Here is an 18,604-nt window from a genome sequence, read left to right as displayed (position 1 = left end):
CAAATAAAAATCATTCTAATAATATCATGCCTTCATTCAAAATGTTTCCTAAATGTATTCTGTTTTTCTGGTTAAGCATTAATCCTAAACATGTGTAATATTAAAAGGAACTAGTATGCATTCACTAAAGTTATCTGCAATATTATGAAGGAAGAAAAACTAATTTCCTGAATAACTTTTTCAGAAATCACTAAAAAACCCATTTCTAGCGTTTCTTCCACATGTGCACGCGCGAGTCTGTGATGACTCCCTCGCAGTGCACGTGTGTCTGTTTACCGTCGCACGTCTCCGCGCGTGTCCCCGCCAATAACATGCATCTTATACAGTGAGTGGGCGCGTGCGTGACACACTGACCTCGGTATCTGACGTGCGTGCGCAGTGTCTGCAGTTCGCGTGCTTAAATCCCCATCCTCTGGATCCCCGCAGAAAATTTAAAAAAACAACCCCACCAGTCCTCCTTCACGTTTTCTCGGTTTTCAGGAGAAATTTCCCACAATTCCGCTTCAGAGGGTTCCTGACATCCACATGTGGGTCAGTCTAGATCCGCAGAACAAGGCGGGGAATTCGGCTCTGTGTTCCGGGTTAAAAGACGCATGAACACCGGGAAATAAGAGGGGGAAAACCTGGATCTACAGCGGGACCGACGTGCTTCCTCTCCGGCTGTCTGCGCTCTCTGGACTCGGACTCGAGACTGGAGCTTTACGCACCGCGCGTAAAACCAACAGGACGAGGGGAGGAGAGGTTGTGTATCAATGGGGGTGGAGAGGGGAGGCGAGGGAGGAGTGGGAGAGGAGGAATGGGTGTGTTGGTTGAAGGCGTATAGGGATGAAAGACACTGAGAAAAAAACTGGTTTAGGCAGTGTTGTTTTATTCTCAACATTTCTTCTTTTTGTTTTGGATATTTCAAAAGATTTATCTAATTATTATTTTATTAGATTGTTTTTTTTTTTATTTATTAAATTATTATTTTATGTTTTTTTCATTTAATTCTATTTTTGTCAAAGCAATTTCCTATTGAACATTTTGAATGCTTTGGCTTTTTTTCAAATTTGAATATTTTATTTTTCTAATTGTATTTTATTTGTTCTACTCAAGCTGTTCCATTAATATTATTTATTACATTTTACTGAAGGAAATAAAGTTAATATGGCCTCCTTGTGTCATCTTCCAACTTACTTATTATTGTATTTATTTTATCAAAAAACAGAAGACATTTTTTTTGCCTCTTGGATTTTTATTTATTTAATGAAATACTTTTTATTCAGGCTTTTTCACTAATGTTCTTTTATTTATGTATGTATTTATATCTTTATTCATTATTATTATTATTATATTACATTTTCTTTGTGATTGTGTTTCCTTCACGCTCGGCTGCAGGTGGTTCTCCTGCACTGGAACGTTTAGTCAGTGAGGCTGAACTGTGAGAGACAGCTGCTGAGGAACTGGAGCATTAATGACGGGCTTTTATTTTGTAATCTGTGAATGAAGTCGAGGAATCAGAGAAACACAATGTGGTTTATTTCAGTTTTCGAATGTCAATTTTATTTGGGCAAAATGCCTTCAATCTACAAAATGATATTTTCTGTTCATTTCTGATTGACATGCACGGTAAATCAGATCTCATTTCTCTACTCTCAGATTAAATATTAAAACATAAAACAGGAAATAAACAAAATGATCCGTAAAAGAAATCCAGAACAGAACCGAATAAATGACAAATATACAACGTACCATCGAACCAATGACAAACATGCATAATCCAATATATGGTGTAAAATGACACGCATGTATATTATTGAGTGGGTTTAAAGCCAGCCCTTCAAAATAAAAGCCTGCAGACCCTGGTGATGTAATTCAAAGCGACACTTGTTCAGAAATCTGACAAAATCTGCCGACCACCAGCCGCTGCCTCACAGTGTACACTGCGCAGCCATGTGTGAGAGAGAGAGTGTGTGTGTGTGTGTGTGTGAGTGTGTATGTGAGTGAGCGAGTGTGAGAGAGGAAGTGTGTGTGTGTGTGTGTGTGTGTGTGAGTGAGCGAGTGTGAGAGAGGAAGTGTGTGTGTGTGTGTGTGTGTGTGTGTGTGTGTGTGTGTATGTGAGTGAGTGAGTGTGAGAGAGGAAGTGTGTGTGTTTGTGTGTGTGTGTGTGTGTGTGTGTGTGTGTGTGTGTGTGTGTGTGAGTGTGAGAGAGGAAGTGTGTGTGTGTGTGTGTGTGTGTGTGTGTGTGTGTGTGTGTGTGTGTGTGTGTGTGTGTGTGTGTGTGTGTGTGTGTGTGTGTGTGAAAATGTGTTTGCAGAAGTGTATGCATGAATGTGTTGCGTGTTTTGACGAGGATGTTGCATGTCATCTGTTCGCTGATGCATAGTGTGTGTGTGTGTGTGTGTGTGTCAGTACAGATGTGAAAGTGTGAAGGAGTGTGTGAAGAAGGAATCTCAGAGGAGTTACAGGATATGCATGTCATGGACTCCGATTCCCATCATGCCTCAGGGTGTGAGATAATAAGATGGAAATCAATTTCTCTGAGAGATAATGTGGTCGATATGAAATACTAAATCATCTTTAATATCAGGGTCCTGCCACTGCGGTAATCAAAGTGTAATCACACACATGGATCGAGTAATACATGCTGATGTTTTATGAATCCAGCTGAATGAACAGTGCTTAAATAAGACATCAGGCAGAAACCTTCTGGACTATTTTTCCACTGAATATTAAAACTTTTAAAGATATTTTTAATTGAATAATACAACTCATGTTTTCCTAAAAGTCACTTTAAGAAAACACATTTTTCTCCAAATATTTGAGCTTTAAAAAATGTATTTTAGTCAAAAACCGTTTGGCTGCCGGAAAGCATTTTCCCGAAAAAGAAATGACACCACTGATATAATATGTCAGTGTTAAAGTGCAGAAGCTTCGTGATGATTTCAAATCGTTAAATGTTTTACCCTCATCACCTGTCGGTCGCTTCAAATAGCTCCATACATGGCAGCGCGTCTCACACACTGCTCTGTTCAACAAATTGACCTCATTAAAACGCCCATTAAAGAGCAGAGTGTGTGTTCAATTAATCATGGTGCTGTGCCCCACACACACACACACACACACACACACACACACACACACACACAGACACAGGAGCCTCTCACTGCATGCCATATATAACTAATGTGTGTATTTATATACATGTGAAGGTTAAACCCTTTTTGATTCAGTTTATATGTAATCTCAGTATGAAAGGCAAGAAAAAGGTGACAACTTTATATTTACATGACAAAAATGTGCAAAAATCGCCTCTAAAACCGGAACCTAAATGTTGGTAATAATCCTAGAGTCTATTAGCATTGTATAGCTAACTTGCCAGGAAACGCTAGCATTACATACCCCCCATATTACTTCCATGCGGACAGAAACACATCACTAACGTGTCAAGAACTCATACCTGAAGCATACTGAGTCATTCACGCAGAGGCACTTATCACTCAGACTTGTGCTAGAGGCCATGTTGAAGTTGACCTGTCAGCTCCGGACAGCGCAAAATGCGTATATGAAGCGCTACGCAAGAAATCACACCCTCGTGGGGGCGCGCTCATGTGATTGGCTTAAAAAAGGAGGAGACATCTGATTGGCTATCATTGTTCAGAACCTCTTCATATAGACATTAAATCCTGAACGATGCTGGAAACAGAAGGTTTGCAGGGGTCAAACCCCCCGGTGAAAGCAGGGGTCAAGCTAATGTGACCTGCAGCTACCATTAGCATGTTTCAAGCTAGCCATTAGCTCGGCAACTAGAGAAGTTAAGAGCAACACCTGCAGGTCGAAAACGACGCGTTGAGATTAAAGCGACTGATTTGGGAACAAAGAATAAAAACGTCTTTTACAGAAAAGGAAGTCCCGTTTGCCTCCAACAGCAAAATGCTACTTGATGCTACATCTGAACAATATTACCGATATCAAATAAACAATAATATTTCACATTTGGAGTCCATTGTTGTGCAGAATGAGCCCTTCAACCACATTCAGCTGATACTACTTCAAATGCAGTTTTACAATGTAGGACACACACCCTGTTATATAATAGAAGTCATCTACAGTCTCACTTCCCATCAAACCCAGCATTTTTTGGAGGCTTTTATGTGTCACTCAGGGGGGACTTTCATTTCCCACGCTTGTCACAGAACGCTGCCTTGCAACCACTCTCACACACTCCCTGTGTTTGTCTCCACACACACATTTTTACAGAAACACACAGAGAAAGCGTTGAGATGTGTCCGCCGTCTATATTTGTCGCTTCTTTTTCCTAGTCAGCGCTTGAAGCCTCGCTGTAATGAGGCTGCCAGTCACACAGTCTGGGATTAAACACAGAAACATCTTCAACACCACAGAAGATTCTTCAGAAAGTACTTCTCTTCTCGAGAGCGACACTATAAAACTTCACGCCTGCAGGCAGATGTGTTTTGTAAGTGAGAGCCTCCTGACGAGTGCAGAAACAGCACTTCTTTAACTTCTGGTTCTTTAACTCCTTCTCCTGAGACTCTGACCCACTTTACTTAACGCTAAAGGTACTTGTTGTCAAAAGTCAGAGGGAATGAGTTTGGGTTTGGGACAGTTGGAAGAATAAAACACACAACTTGAAACCCTCACACTGATTTCTGAACTTTCTCGGAATCCTGACTGTTTTCAGAATTCTCACTTTTAAAAATTCACACTTTTGTCGGCCATTTTTTTTTCTTGTGATTTTTCTTTTCAAACTTCAGATTATTTTTGGGGAATTTCCGACTAATTCTTCAAAATTCTTACTTTTCATTTTGAAATGTTTTACCTTTTGTCTAAATGTTGACTTAAAGAATGATTCAGAATCCTCAGTTTCATTCCTGCTCTTGGAATTTAGAAATGTTCTAAAGAGTTGGACTTTTTCTCACACTTTCTGCTGAGACACTTCTCTTGGCGAGTCTCTGTGCCGTATCAATGAAAGGTGTTGACCTGAAGTATATCATCGTGTTTTTAAAAGCACTCACTCTCAGGCTGGCGAAACGGGTGTGGCCTTCATCCCAGAGCGTCCGCGGCGTGATTTCCTTTCTGCAAAGAGAGGAGGAAACATTATGCCCGTCAGCAGCAGATTTTAAATAAAGGCCGGTTTCATTTCCATAACGCCGAACACAAGCACAGAGCAGTATCTTCTCCTGGGAAATGATTTTGAAAGAAGGACTGCTCTGCTGTACCAATGAAGGATACCCAGAGTCTCACAGTCGGGATTAAAAGCAATAAGGAGTCATAACAACCTGCTGGAGAATTTGCCTCTTACCTCTTCTTGGTCCTTATCCATCTCTTTAATGCGGGTACAGAAGCACCAACACCTGTAACGGAAAAAGGGATTTCAAAGATCCATTAGTGCTCCTGTTCTTGGTGACCTTTCACACAAGGATAATGACTATTTTGTAAGAAAAGCATTTATTTTATGTAATAATGAAGCAGCTTCACAACTACTAAGTGAACTCCCCTTAAAAAGCAGGATTATAAATAATGAAATCCCTGCACAGTAATCCGTGTAGACTGACTACCATGCGAGTCATCACCGCTGCTGTTATTTACCTTTAAATGTTAGTTTTTAATCTGATATAAGTATAAGCCCTCCACAGATTCCCAGACAAACACACACGTCCTCCCTCATCTATTCCCCCCGAACAACAGGGAATTAGTAGATATTACTGAGTGTGTGTAGGCTTCAACAGCACCAGTGCATCCACCTACACGTGACTGAATAAGAGCTACGCCGCTTATATCTGTGCCAAACTTATAAAAGATGCATGTTAGCGAGGCCTCTCTGCCTCTCTGCCTTCAAAAACGTCGGGGATTAGCTTCTCCGCGCCACAAAGCTCCCCGCGGTGTGTTTGTGGTGTGTGTCGTGTTCAGTGACAGTAAAGCCCTTCACTGAGAGCAGCCCGCTCCCCAGCACTTCTGTCAGTCCAACTCCAACAGTGTCTCTCTGCGTTTTACTACGAACATCAGGTCTTACATCCAGTGTCAGAAATGTTGCTACAGGTCGATGTGCTTTACGGGGACCACCTGTCCTCACAAGGGTTCATATTTCATTTAGGATAAATATTGTATTTGAGTCATCGCGCAATCTGTTTAATCTTTAAATCCCTTTAAAAACACACTTAATATCTGTGTGTTTGTGTCTGTGTTGCATTGTATAACCCTTCATTGTTTTCTTTTATCCATCATATCCATATTGCGTAACTCTTCGCGATTACAAGCGGCTGAAATGTGTTTCCTCCGGAGGCTGGCTGGCAGGGACAAGGTGAATTCAGTCCTGGGGAGGGACTTCACGTTGAGAGGAGCCAGCTGAGGTGGTCCAGGCACTGGTAGGAGACCGAGGGGCAGAACCAGGACCAGGTGGTGGGGTTACATCTCCACGCTGGACTGGGAGCCCCTTGGAATCCCCCAGTCAGAGCTGGTTGATGTGGCCGGGGGAAAGGGAGGTTTGGGGCTCTCTGCTGGAGCTGTTACCTCCACGACTTAAATTTAGTTGAAGTCGTGGAGAATACTGAATCTATATATCTCTCTTCTTACAGAATAACTGAAATAATGATTTTTAAAAGAGGGACCAAAAAGACAAGATGACACTCTGACACTTTCTATGAATCTTTAAACAAACTGTGGGTTATTTCAGAAGACAGCTTTCTGGGCCAATCACAACACAAGCTGAAATCCATCCCCTATTCCCTGTTTCAATAACAACACATCCTGACAGACGGCGGAGGGCATGTTTACGGCTGATATAAATGCAGATCAGCCGTTGACACTTGTTTTTTCTCATTCTGAATGACATTGGAAAAGAAATGATGTTCCTGCAGAGCTGGGTAATATGTTTTAGAGTTTCCATTTGTCCCTGGATGAATGTGAGTAACATCCTAAGAGGAATTTGTGCGTCATGTTGACGTGTGGAGAAATCATAATAACCGCGGAGGACTTCAGGGAGGAGATGTGCAGGAAACGACATTAAATGATAAAAACATTTCCCTCTGCAGCGGCGCACGTCCAGGGGTTTCATATATGTGTGCTGCTACTGTACAGAGAGTAGTATTTTCCTAAATAATTATTAGATTTAATCACTCCGTTAATCAGCAGCAGATCATTTAACAGGGGCCAGGCATCAGAGTTTTTATCACTTCAGGAACATTTTGGCCAGAATTCTCAGTCAGTTTGATATGATGAAGGCCTCGATGTAACGCTGACTAGTTTTGCTACTCAAAGGATGTGAAAAGAGGGAATATTATGGGATTTAGAGCAGGTTTAAGATCTTTTCTTTCATCAAGTTTTACAGCCTTTCTCCACTCTGATGATGTCATCGCTCTGAACACTCTATAGGAGAACCGTTCCATCTTTCAGAAAAACCTTTTAGTGCAATCAAGCCGACAGTCTGGAGAGCCGGTGTAACTTTGAATGACCTCTCTCTGTTAAAGTACGGCGAGTCAGTGTGACCGCAAAGTTGGATGATTTTGAGCTCTGGTGGCGAGGTCCATAGGGAACCGGTTCAAGTCCCCGTGCTCCTGTGGTGTCTCTGAGCAAGGCACCGTTTCCTCCACTGCTCCCCGGGCGCCGTACACATGGCAGCCCACTGCTCCCAACATCAGGATGGGTGAAATCGCTGTGGGACCATTAAGGGTGTATACCTTTAGCAGTTTTCCTGCATCAGGGAATAAGCCTCCACGTGTTGAATGGACCCAGCAGCTTCCTCTCCTCTCTGATGGAGTTTTCCGACTTAACAAGGCTCTGGTGTTTTAATCTAGCTTCAACTTTGGCTTCTCAAAAGAGGGATGTGAGGAGACTATTCCCACTGCTGAAAAACTTCCTCTTTAAATCATTTTAATGAGTACTTTTCCTCCTATACTACGGTCTGAGCAGCGGGGAGTCCGGTCCGGCTGCTCGGTGTCAACTCTGACCTCCGGAACACCGAGACAAGGAAGAAGAAAACAAGTTTCCACGAGTAGAAATGCTTTGAACAGGGAACATTTTGACACTTTAGGGTTTATTGTAAGTGTGTTTTCAGAGGGAAAAGTCTCTCACTGCCCAGCAGGACAAGAGAGACAACGATCCAAAGAGAAAATCCCCCATTACCCAGAATGAGTGTCTAAACTGTGTCAGACACTAAAGTCGGGTTGACGCTCGCTGGAAAAACCAAACCATATCCGTTACACTTCAGACTGCAGGACAAGAGGCTCTTGGTTGGGTTTTCACAAAGTTTGTCGTCTAATAAAGGCCTAAGGAGTCATACCAGATCAATGATGTGTTAGCTTTGCATACTTAGCTAGTACATAGGAGGCTAGGTTTTGTGCGTAAGTAAGCAGTAAGCTACGCCCTTCGTTCCCAGAGACGTAGGCGCATCGTATCGGGAGTCATTCAGCATTGTTCAGGAACAGATGCCACGTTTAACGACCTCCTAACATTCATCTAAAGCCTACATTGCCGTCACTAGTTGGCCAATAGATTCTCCAAATGATTCTTGGTTCTGGATGAAATAGGATACTTAAGTAGTGGACACGTATATCAAATCAGACTTAGGGAGCAAAGGACCCTGGGAACAGTGGTTTAAAACTTTAAAACATTGAGTGCTTTAATTTGCTCTGAAGGACACATCTGACCAGAGATATGTTTTGCAGTTCATCTTTTATTCTCCGCCTCTCTGAGAGGATAACCCGCGCTGACACCAGATCCAGGACGAGTGCATGAAACAGGATTCAGGTACAGCTGATTTCCCAGAGGGTGCATTAAAATTTCATCCCCTATCCGTGTAACGGCCATTTTCCCAATTTTGTCGCCTGCAAATCACCGCCTTCCTCTGGTTTTCCATCCCTTCATCTCAGGGTAGGATAATAATCCCAGTAACTCATCCTGCTGCCAGCATCAATATTCCCCACGTTCCTCATCCCTGTCAACTCTCCTACACATCTGTCATTGTTCCTGTCATCTTTCCCACCTCCTCCCTTATTACTGCCCTTTTGGATTCATTGCTGCCCGTTATTCATTCTTCCCCTCCATCGTTCTGTCCATGCTAACTCTCACGTCCGTCCGTCCATCCGTCCGTCCGTCCATCCGTCCGTCCGTCCGTCCATCCATCCGTCCGGCCGTCCTCCCTTTGCCAGGTGAACCATCAGTGACCCCGTCTCCAGGCTGTCAGAGCAAATGCATATGTATTGTAGAACTAAATATATGCATATGCTCCGTGCATGTGTGTGTGTGTGTGTGTGTGTGTGTGTGTGTGTGTGTGTGTGTGTGTGTGTGTGTGTGTGTGTGTGTGTGTGTGTGTGTCAGAATTTGTGGAATTAGCAGCATCTGGGCGAAAAGGCTTCCCAAGGAAAAAACTGAAGAGTGACTCACAGCTGAGGTGTCGCATAAAACCAGGAGAAGTGTTGTAAATTGTGGAATACTCTGTGTGTGTGTGTGTTCCCATCCCCCACTCCCCTTTCCTTCTTCCCATCACTTTAGTTCTCTTTTCAACCAAGGGCGACGAAGGGAACCAACAGCCTTTATTTTTCAGATTTTCTCCACTTTTTAGTAATAAAGAACCGTCTTTGCAAATTATTCTGCTTTTTGCTTTTCCTCCTCAAGCTCTTTGGAGTGTCAGTATGGACCAGGTTGATAATATATCATTGAAATACTTTCTGTTTAGTGTCTGGCACAAAAGATATATAAAAAAAACATTAGAAAAAGGATTATTTTGTTCAATTATCCCCAAATTTCTTCAGCAATCTAGTTTTGAAACACGAAATTCATGTAAATCCTAGAAAGGAATATATTTATAGCTCAAGGTCACCAGTAAATCCTCGTAAGTACTCCAACACTTGCTGTTTGAACCCGAAATCGACACATTTTGTTGTATTTTGGAGTCAATAAATTGACAGTTTTGATACGTAGACTCCGGACACGCTGCGAGCTCTGGTGGGAATCCGAGGCGATGCTCTGTGCTTCCCTGACCTCGTGCTGCCTGATAAGACACACTGTGAGCCTGCTTTAAACACATGTTAATCTGGCTCTACTGAGGCTTTGTGCTCGCTCTCTGCAGGTGTTTGTTCCTGCTTGCTCGTGCAGTTTGTATTTATGCACTTCCCCTCTCTTTTTCTCCCGTCTGCACGCTGCTCTTCTTGCTGAGTAACCTGCATTAACCCGGAGGCCCTTTCATCGCGGCGGAGGGTAATGCTGATGTGTGGGCATCAACTCCAAACATGAAAGACACTTTTCCCTAATCGCCGGCGAGCTGACGGTTCCTCCTGATGAGAGAGCCACAGCGCTCCATCTCCACATCGCGCTGAGAGCAGACTATTTAACCCTCAGGAGTAAATCAAAAGACGCCTGATGAGTTTGTGATTTATCGGAGTAAAAAAGTGGATTTTTTTGAGGAACGGATGAAGCAGATCTCACCAGCAAACAAGCATTAGGATATTTTGGAGGATTATAGTTTCAATTTGGCCAATCTGTCGTAATACCGAGATCCATTTCATCCCAAACTTTACACACAAAGCCCAATGACACGTCTGTCATGGGAGTATATCTGCACGTTGGAACAGAGACTTGGTGACGTTGAAGGTAAAGATAGAGCTCAACTTCCTCGGGGGGACGTGATGCATCAATCAAAGGTCGGTAACCAATAACACAAATGTCACAAACTCGTTAAAGGAACATGCAAAGGAGTCATTGGGATTCAGGAGGTCCGGCTTCTTTACCACCTCTGGGGATCATGGATTTCTGAGCCAAATTGAATGGAAATGTATCCAGAATTTGTCTAAATATGAAACCCTTCAACACGAATGTCACACCTCATGGTGGCGTTGGACGAAAAGCCAACAGACACCCAGTCTGTGGGATATTTCCTCTGAAGCTGATTTTATGACATCCAATTGTTGATCCAATCACGTTGCTTAAAGCTGATAGAGGATAACAAAGCGTAGGGGGGAGTATCCTCTCAGGGATCATTTCAATGCTTGTGTTTCTCAATAATGGATGGACGTTTCCTCCCAGCCTCCTTTGCATCGTGCTCTCTTGGTTCAGCATGCAGATCTTTGCACACAAACATCCCTCTTGTTGTTGAGAGTCGTTGCAAAGACACAGAGTAACGGCGTGCATGCAGAGAGTCCGGCCTCTCTCTCAAACACACGGCAACATGTTCCCCCAGATCAGCTTCCTGCATGTTTGCCATGCTCCGGCGACTCAGCACTTACTCAGAGAGTCTGCAGAGGAATGATTGCATGGATGGATGGCTGTGCAGTTAGAGGCTTGGCCTGCAGGAAGCATGCACCGCTGCAGGCTGTCTGTTCATCTGACGCTGGCACTGACTGAAATACAGACCATGATCTGCTGCTGCTGAATGCCTGGTGTAAAACATGATCACACGCTGATGGAGGATAAAAAGAAGCGTGGTGGTGGTGCCGCTCGGTCTGGAGATGTAAATGATCGGGAACGTATGGATGAACGCATGGATGGTCTTTATGCTCACACGGGGAAAGCGGATTAGTGAGGACGCACTGATGGATGAGGCTCGGGTTGTGAGGTCTCCTGTCAGGCGGGATGGGTTTCTCCGGGATTCGAGCTGACATGACATTTGTAACAATTCAGTAATTCAGCGATGTTTATAGTCGAGAAATCTGCAGGAAAGGTCTCGACAAGGTACTGACACTCACATCCTTTAGACTGCTTTCATTGTCAATATCCTGTCAAATATGATGCAGCTTACTGTGAAAATAAACGAGTGAAGTCCCCGGATGAGCTAACACAACGGGCCAAACCAAGACTTATAAAAAGACCAAAAACCCCAAGGTGGTAGAGGGGGAAAAAGTACACGATGGAGCTGAAAAACAAGCCCGAGCTGGCAGAAAAACAAAGATGGAGACGTGCCAAACCCAAACGATGCACCATTAACCACTGGGTGTTGGTTAGCAAGTGTTTCCAGTCAGGATGATCTTTATTCTGTTGTTGTTGTTGACACTTCAATTGGCACCTTGTTGCCATGAGAGCGACCCGAGGGCTAAATACACGACCAAAATAACATCTTCCTGATCAATCCCGGACTGAAAGGGGGAATTGATTCTGCTCCGGGTTTCAAACAGTTCAGTCATTTGAACATCTACGTTTGTTCAAAGCTTTCCTCTCTCTGCTTCCCCGGCTAACGGGATCGAACGCACCGATGCTATAACACATTTACAACAGGAGCTTTTAGCACAGGTGGAACACAGGCGGGAGGTAAAGGCAAGAGCTGTTATCCGCAGAGGAGAGGGAGGGACGCAGGGATGTCATTAATCACAGAGACACCAGACAGCTGTGCTTCCTGTCCGTCACAGGCTCCCAACCACACTCAGGGCCGGGGGAAAGTGCTGTTTTCTGGGCAAGTTTCCTCCCTTTTCTTATAGAGCGTCTTTCTGTTTTAGTGTGTGTGTGTGTGTGTGTGTGTGTGTGTGTGTGTGTGTGTGTGTGTGTGTGTGTGTGTGTGTGTGGGGGGCTCTGATTTCCATTTGAAAGCATTGTTGTGTGTCCTACTTGTACATGTTGGCACACTTGCTGCTCTTACATAACGTGCAGCTCAGAGAGGAAAACTTCCACTGTGGCCGTGAGTTATAATGAAGCGGGAGACGACAGAAGACTCCCACTGTTGTTTGTGCAAACGACTGGTTTATTAACGCTTGTTTCTACAAGATGAAGACAGACTTCTGGGTTACAGACGCTGGGATTTATTGATGTTGTGGAAACACTTTCTGTTCCAGAAGGTCGGGTGGAGAGGAAAGCAGATGTTTTTGTAATAAGAGCAGAACTCTTTTTACAGACCCAAATACATTCTAATTAAAGCACTTACCTTGTAGAAAAGGGCTGCCGTAGGTCCGTTGTGCTCCCCTCTGATTGGTTGTGGTCCCATCTGTGAGCCAAGAGAGAACAAACACATTCATACGTATTGTTTACAGTCTTTGTTGTTCTAAAAAGAAGCTGGAACTCCCCATCAAAAGACTAATCCGTGGGAATCCACAGTCACTTCTGGTTTCAACGTGACGACCAACCCAAATGTCCATGGGCAACAGTCAAGCCAAAGATGGGTGTGCTGGCTCTGCTGGCTACGCCAAAGCTAAGATAACGATGGCCAGAAACCAAGAGGGGAATGGCTAGAAACCAAGATGGAAAAAGTAGCCAAAACTTAAGAATTAGACGACCAGAAACTGAGACTGAGACGGAACTGAACTGACGGAAACTGAAACTGAGACTGAGACGGAAACTGAAACTGAGACTGAGACGGCTAAAAACCCAGAGGGAGATGGTCAGATAAACAACGTAACAATGGCCTGAAACCACGACCGCAACAGACTGAAGGCCAGATGTTGAGCCCCAAAAACTGAGATGAAGAAGTGCAAAAACCTTTAAACCCATTCTCTAGAAACCCTTTGGGGACGTCCACCTCTTGTTCCCCTAACAAAGGAGCAGAGGAGCTCGGACTCCTTCAGTAAGGAGCACTTACTCCACACTTCACATGTTAACTGTGCTGGAACACAGACAGATGTTTCCTCTATTCCTCTCATCGGACGCCACAGATGAGCTGGATCTCGTCGCCCTTGATGCCAGGAGGAAGTCACGTTGTAATAAAAGAAGCCGTGCTTTAAAAACGGAACCGTTGATTAAAAAAGGAGAAGAATCATGACTTCATTTTATCCATCAATTATTAATCAGGGGTTTCTTTATGATCATCATTTCAGTTTTAAAGTTAACTCATTCTTCATGTCTCTTATACTTAAACATGTGCTCCCAAAACCTCTCAGAGGGGCGTGGCCAGCAGCAGCTCATTAGCACTTAAAGCTACAGACACAGAATTTAAAGGTACTTGTACTCTTCGTTCCAGATTACAGCTGTTATCGCCGTCCTGATGATTTTCAATGTTTGTTTCCAAAATTCCTTTTTCTGAAGCTGGATAAAGTCTTTCAAATGCTTCTATAAAATCTTCTTTCAGCTGAAACAGGGCTGGTTTTTTGGGGGAAACTCTTGGAAAGTGTGAAAAAAGTCTGATAGATTTCCCATAAAAATATGGAGAAAAATCCTCAGAAAATGTAAGAACAAGAAATGTGGAAAAAGTCAGAAGATATGTGAAAAAAAATCCTAAAACAAATAAAAAATGAGTGAGAAATGTACAACATTTGAGAAAAAGATTGGGAGTTTTATGTGAAAACGGTCTGAAATAAATAATGTGATGTATGGATATAAATGTAAAGGAGCTCCAGTAATCTGCAGCAGGAATACGACTCCAGAAACATCTGATTATCTAATATTATAGGACACATCTGATATTTGTGATGCAGATTAGGAAATAAACCCCTGCACATCCAGTCTGTGTTCCCGGCCAATGAGAGGTGTGCGTTTGTGTGCAGGAGATAAAAGTTCTTATCGTGTTGGACTCGCTCTGCGGAGGAGATCCCGCGGGGAGAGCGCTCCCAGAGAAAGCGCTTATATCTTTGTGGAAACGTGCAGCTTATTTACTTATTGTGTCTCTATAGATGCACCCCCGCGGGAACAGAGGGGGGCTCCACTTTAAATCTCCAGACCCCGCTGTGCACGTACATGCTGTTTCCTGTAGAGACTTTCCTGACCCACATTCATTTATCTGCAGTGCACAGATTATCTGCTGAACCGCGTGCATCAACAAACAGGGAGTATATCGTTAGCTGCAGGACGAGTTTAGCAGCACAGGTTAGTGTGTGTGTGTGTGTGTGTGTGTGTGTGTGTTCCAGTGAATAAGACAGATCAGCCTCGAGGCAGGAAACTGTGTGTGTTCAATAAGAGCACGCTTACTGCTCTCTTATCCGATCATTATAATGAGGTTACATGTGATCATTTGTTTAATTCACTTGAACAAACCTGTGTGCAGATATTTATACACACATTCTTTAACCCTTTACATTTATTTTATCACCATTTATACTCATGTTTAAGTTCGTATAGTATGCACTTTTCTACCTGTTTTATCTATAAATATTATTTAGCAGAATGTGATATATAGCTGCAGATTAAAGCGTTTTTTAAAATATCCTAAAGCATGTGAAATACGTTTAAAAAATAACGAAAAAACAAGAAAAAATAAATCAAAAACATCAGAATATTTTCAGAAAAAAATATAAACTTTAAGTGTAAAATACTTTTTGATTATGGGAAAACAATATTATGATAGCAGTAATATTAGTTGAGTTTAATCTATATCTGCTTTATCGGCTTTTAACAATCATCATGGGAAAACACGTGAGAACATCTGTTTAATAACGGGTTCACAGATGTGAACGGGATGAATGGAAACCATGGACATTTGTTTTCCAGGTGTTGCATGACGTATTCTAAATGTAGAACTAAATCTGTGTATTCCCTCAGGTTAGAGCAGGAAATAGACGACACAAGGAATGATGGGAATCGGTTAGTCTCTCACATCCTATCGTTCATTAAGGCGTGTTCCTCCTCCTCCTCCTCCTCCTCCTCCTCCTCTCAGGCTGAAGCTCCTCCGCGGTTAGCCTGCCAGCTGATCGATGCTGTGCGGCTCAACGCGATACACCCCCTCTGATGAGAGACAAGTGACGCCACACATTGTTCTTCTGGTGTTTCATTAGCAGCCAACCTCTTAGCAGGTGGGTACTCTGGGAACAACGGAGTGGCGGGCTAATTAATGAGCCGCTAGCACGCGCTGCCAGGCTTCCTCGTGTCCCGCGCGGTGTCGGTAACATGTTGGTAATTAAATGATAAGACTTTGAATCGAAGGGATTCTTTAATTACTGAGTCGTTGTAGGTGAGAGACCTTTTAGAGGTGTTTGTTTGCAGACAGGAAGACAGGGGGAGATTATCTGGTGAGAAAGGAGCCTCTAAAGAGACATTGATACCTTTCAGGAGACGGAGGAGAACAAACATGGAGCAAAAAGAAAAACATTGGACTTACATTCATCTGGAGAAACATGATGGAGACTTTTCTTTGGGCCAATGGTCGACTTTGTAAGGTGAAATCAGTCGTCCGTTTCCAGTTCACTTCCTAGGAAAAGAAAAGACAAAGCAGTTGGTTTTTAGTGGATCATTTGTTGGATTCATTATTGGAGATTGTTGTCGCTCAAATGGGGAATTTCCAATAATTCTTGGCTTGTTTTATTTCTGCAGTTTAACATTTTATGTTTTCACTCCAATAAAAAGGCGAGAAAAGGTGTGAACATTTTAAGATGTGTTTGTATAAAAAGAAAAGGAGATACATTTTTTTAAAGTATGTTTAATATGGAGAAAAGGGTTAGAATAGACACTGTTTATCATTATATAATTATGTTAAAGAACACTGAGATAAATGTTACAAATATCCTAAACCCATCCCCCAACATAAAACACTTTTAAAAACATACGGGGAAAATGTGAGAAAAGTCATAAAAATAAAGGAAAACATCTGGAAAGAAATCTGAGAAATGAAAACGTGAACATTTTAGGATAATTGGGTAAAAACAATAATAAAATACATTTGAAAAGTTGCTTGAAAGAAATCCTCGAAAATATAAGAACATTTTTAAATTCCGCACGCTCCGGAGCGGTGAGACTCGGAGATAACGAGCGTGCGGACGGAAGGTGTGGAAACACTATTAAAGCAGATTTCATTTATCAGGTTTCCATGTTAAATGAAGATCTGCTTTGAATTCAACAATTTTATCCATTATGTCCCACTTCACTATTGGTGCAGAGTGCTGGGCGTCTTTACCCTCCCCCCACTTCCTGTTTTCCCCACACCTATCCAGACATGTCACTCCTTCCGCTTCACTCCTCAATCACCCTGGTATCACAGCTTTAGGTTGCCCACCGCTTAAAGGAGAGATAAGGGAAGTAAACACACACACACACACACACACACACACACACACACACACACACACACACACACACACACACACACACACACACACACACACACACACACACACACACACACACACACACACACACACACACACACACACACACACACACACACACACACACACACCATTACAGGCTGTATAAACAGAATGTAATGGTTTGTGAGCAGACTGTAATCTGTGTGTGTGTGTGTGTGTGTGTGTGTGTGTGTGTGTGTGTGTAGACTGACACCGACGTATACCATCCGCAGAAACACCCAGAGCTCAGAACAGTGTTCGTCACATCTTTAAAGCGCACTGAAAAAGAACATTTAAAGTGAATATCGACGCGCACCATGGTAAACATTATTGACGTTTCTTAACGTGTGTGTGTGTGTGTGTGTGTGTGTGTGTGTGTGTGTGTGTGTGAGATCTGCCGCCGTCACAACACAGGTAAACACTTGGAGAAAAAGTCCTTTATATTCTTGTCGATGCTTTGTTATAAATGTCCTTCATGTTCTTCTGCCCATAATGAGCGCCTCGCTGCACATCGTCCCTCACTCAGCTCCCTTATGAATCTCTATAAAATGTTTTGATTAATCTTTGACTCTAAAAAAAAGTCAAAAAAACTTCTTCAAGGGTCTTGTTTCCTCCGACTAATGGAAACAAAGAAAAACCCTAGATGTTCTCGTGTTTTTAGAGCTGGAACCCAAGAATCCTCAGTGATTTCCTTTATTTCATTCTTAAAACGGTTCATTTGTTCAATTTCCTCCCAGATTTATGATGAATTAATTGACTCGTGTCTCTCAGTTCATGATGGTTTGAGAGTCCTCACCTCTCATTCCCAACAGGGAACACATGAACTGTCCTCCTCCTCCTCTGCTGTAAACAGCCTCGGTTCACTAAGGCTTTGAATAAATGGAAACGTCTGGATAATCTGCTCAGAGTCGGGAAGTGTCAGGCGGTTGACGGCCCAACATGAATCGCTGAGTCGGTGCTGAGCGGCTCGGAGTGAGTTTAATGTACGGATCAGCTTTGAAACAAGAAACTGCTCCAAATATTGAATCTCAGACGCCTCCCTTTGATTTCAGAGGTGTATTTAAAGCTGCCAGCACTCTTTTGATGACTTATCCTTCTACCAAAATGCTAATCTGAAGGCTACGTTACCAAAAGCCCCAACCCATGACCAGAAGCAACGAGGCAACTTTAGAAAAAAAAAAGTGCAGCAATTGTCGTAGCTGTTGTTGCCTTTAGCTTAGTGGTGGAGACGTGAAGTCATGTGACCGTGCTGTAGTTCCTGTATAGCCCAACATTAGCCTCCTTTAGCTTAGCGGTGGTGACGTGAAGTCATGTGACCGTGCTGTAGTTCCTTTATAGCCCAACATTAGCCTCCTTTAGCTTAGCGGTGGAGACGTGAAGTCATGTGACCGTGCTGTAGTTCCTTTATAGCCCAACATTAGCCTCCTTTAGCTTAGCGGTGGTGACGTGAAGTCATGTGACCGTGCTGTAGTTCCTTTATAGCCCAACATTAGCCTCCTTTAGCTTAGCGGTGGTGACGTGAAGTCATGTGACCGTGCTGTAGCTCCTTTATAGCCCAACATTAGCCTCCTTTAGCTTAGCGGTGGTGACGTGAAGTCATGTGACCGTGCTGTAGTTCCTTTATAGCCCAACATTAGCCTCCTTTAGCTTAGCGGTGGTGACGTGAAGTCATGTGACCGTGCTGTAGTTCCTTTATA

At 43.1% G+C, this 18,604-nt stretch overlaps 1 protein-coding gene across 2 annotated transcripts in view; it reads right to left on the bottom strand.

Moving 5' to 3' along the window:
- Positions 1 to 16,011, bottom strand: part of npy2rl (neuropeptide Y receptor Y2, like) — a 30,273-nt gene extending 14,262 nt beyond the window's left edge. Inside the window, exons 1-4 of one of the 2 annotated variants that reach the window (XM_063901102.1) lie at positions 15,944 to 16,011; positions 12,845 to 12,904; positions 5,303 to 5,354; positions 5,016 to 5,076 (exon numbers count right to left, since the gene is read on the bottom strand). The gene's annotated coding sequence lies outside the window, so the exon portion shown is untranslated. Of the gene's footprint in view, positions 1 to 354; positions 670 to 5,015; positions 5,077 to 5,302; positions 5,355 to 12,844; positions 12,905 to 15,943 lie in introns of those variants that run through there. The other variant, XM_063901103.1, reaches the window with a different exon arrangement.
- Positions 16,012 to 18,604: the final 2,593 nt, after the last annotated feature.

The sequence above is a fragment of the Eleginops maclovinus genome, chromosome 14 (genome assembly GCF_036324505.1).
Source record: "Eleginops maclovinus isolate JMC-PN-2008 ecotype Puerto Natales chromosome 14, JC_Emac_rtc_rv5, whole genome shotgun sequence".
In the NCBI taxonomy this organism is placed as follows: domain Eukaryota; kingdom Metazoa; phylum Chordata; class Actinopteri; order Perciformes; family Eleginopidae; genus Eleginops; species Eleginops maclovinus.
This window is presented reverse-complemented; position numbering and strand designations above follow the sequence as displayed.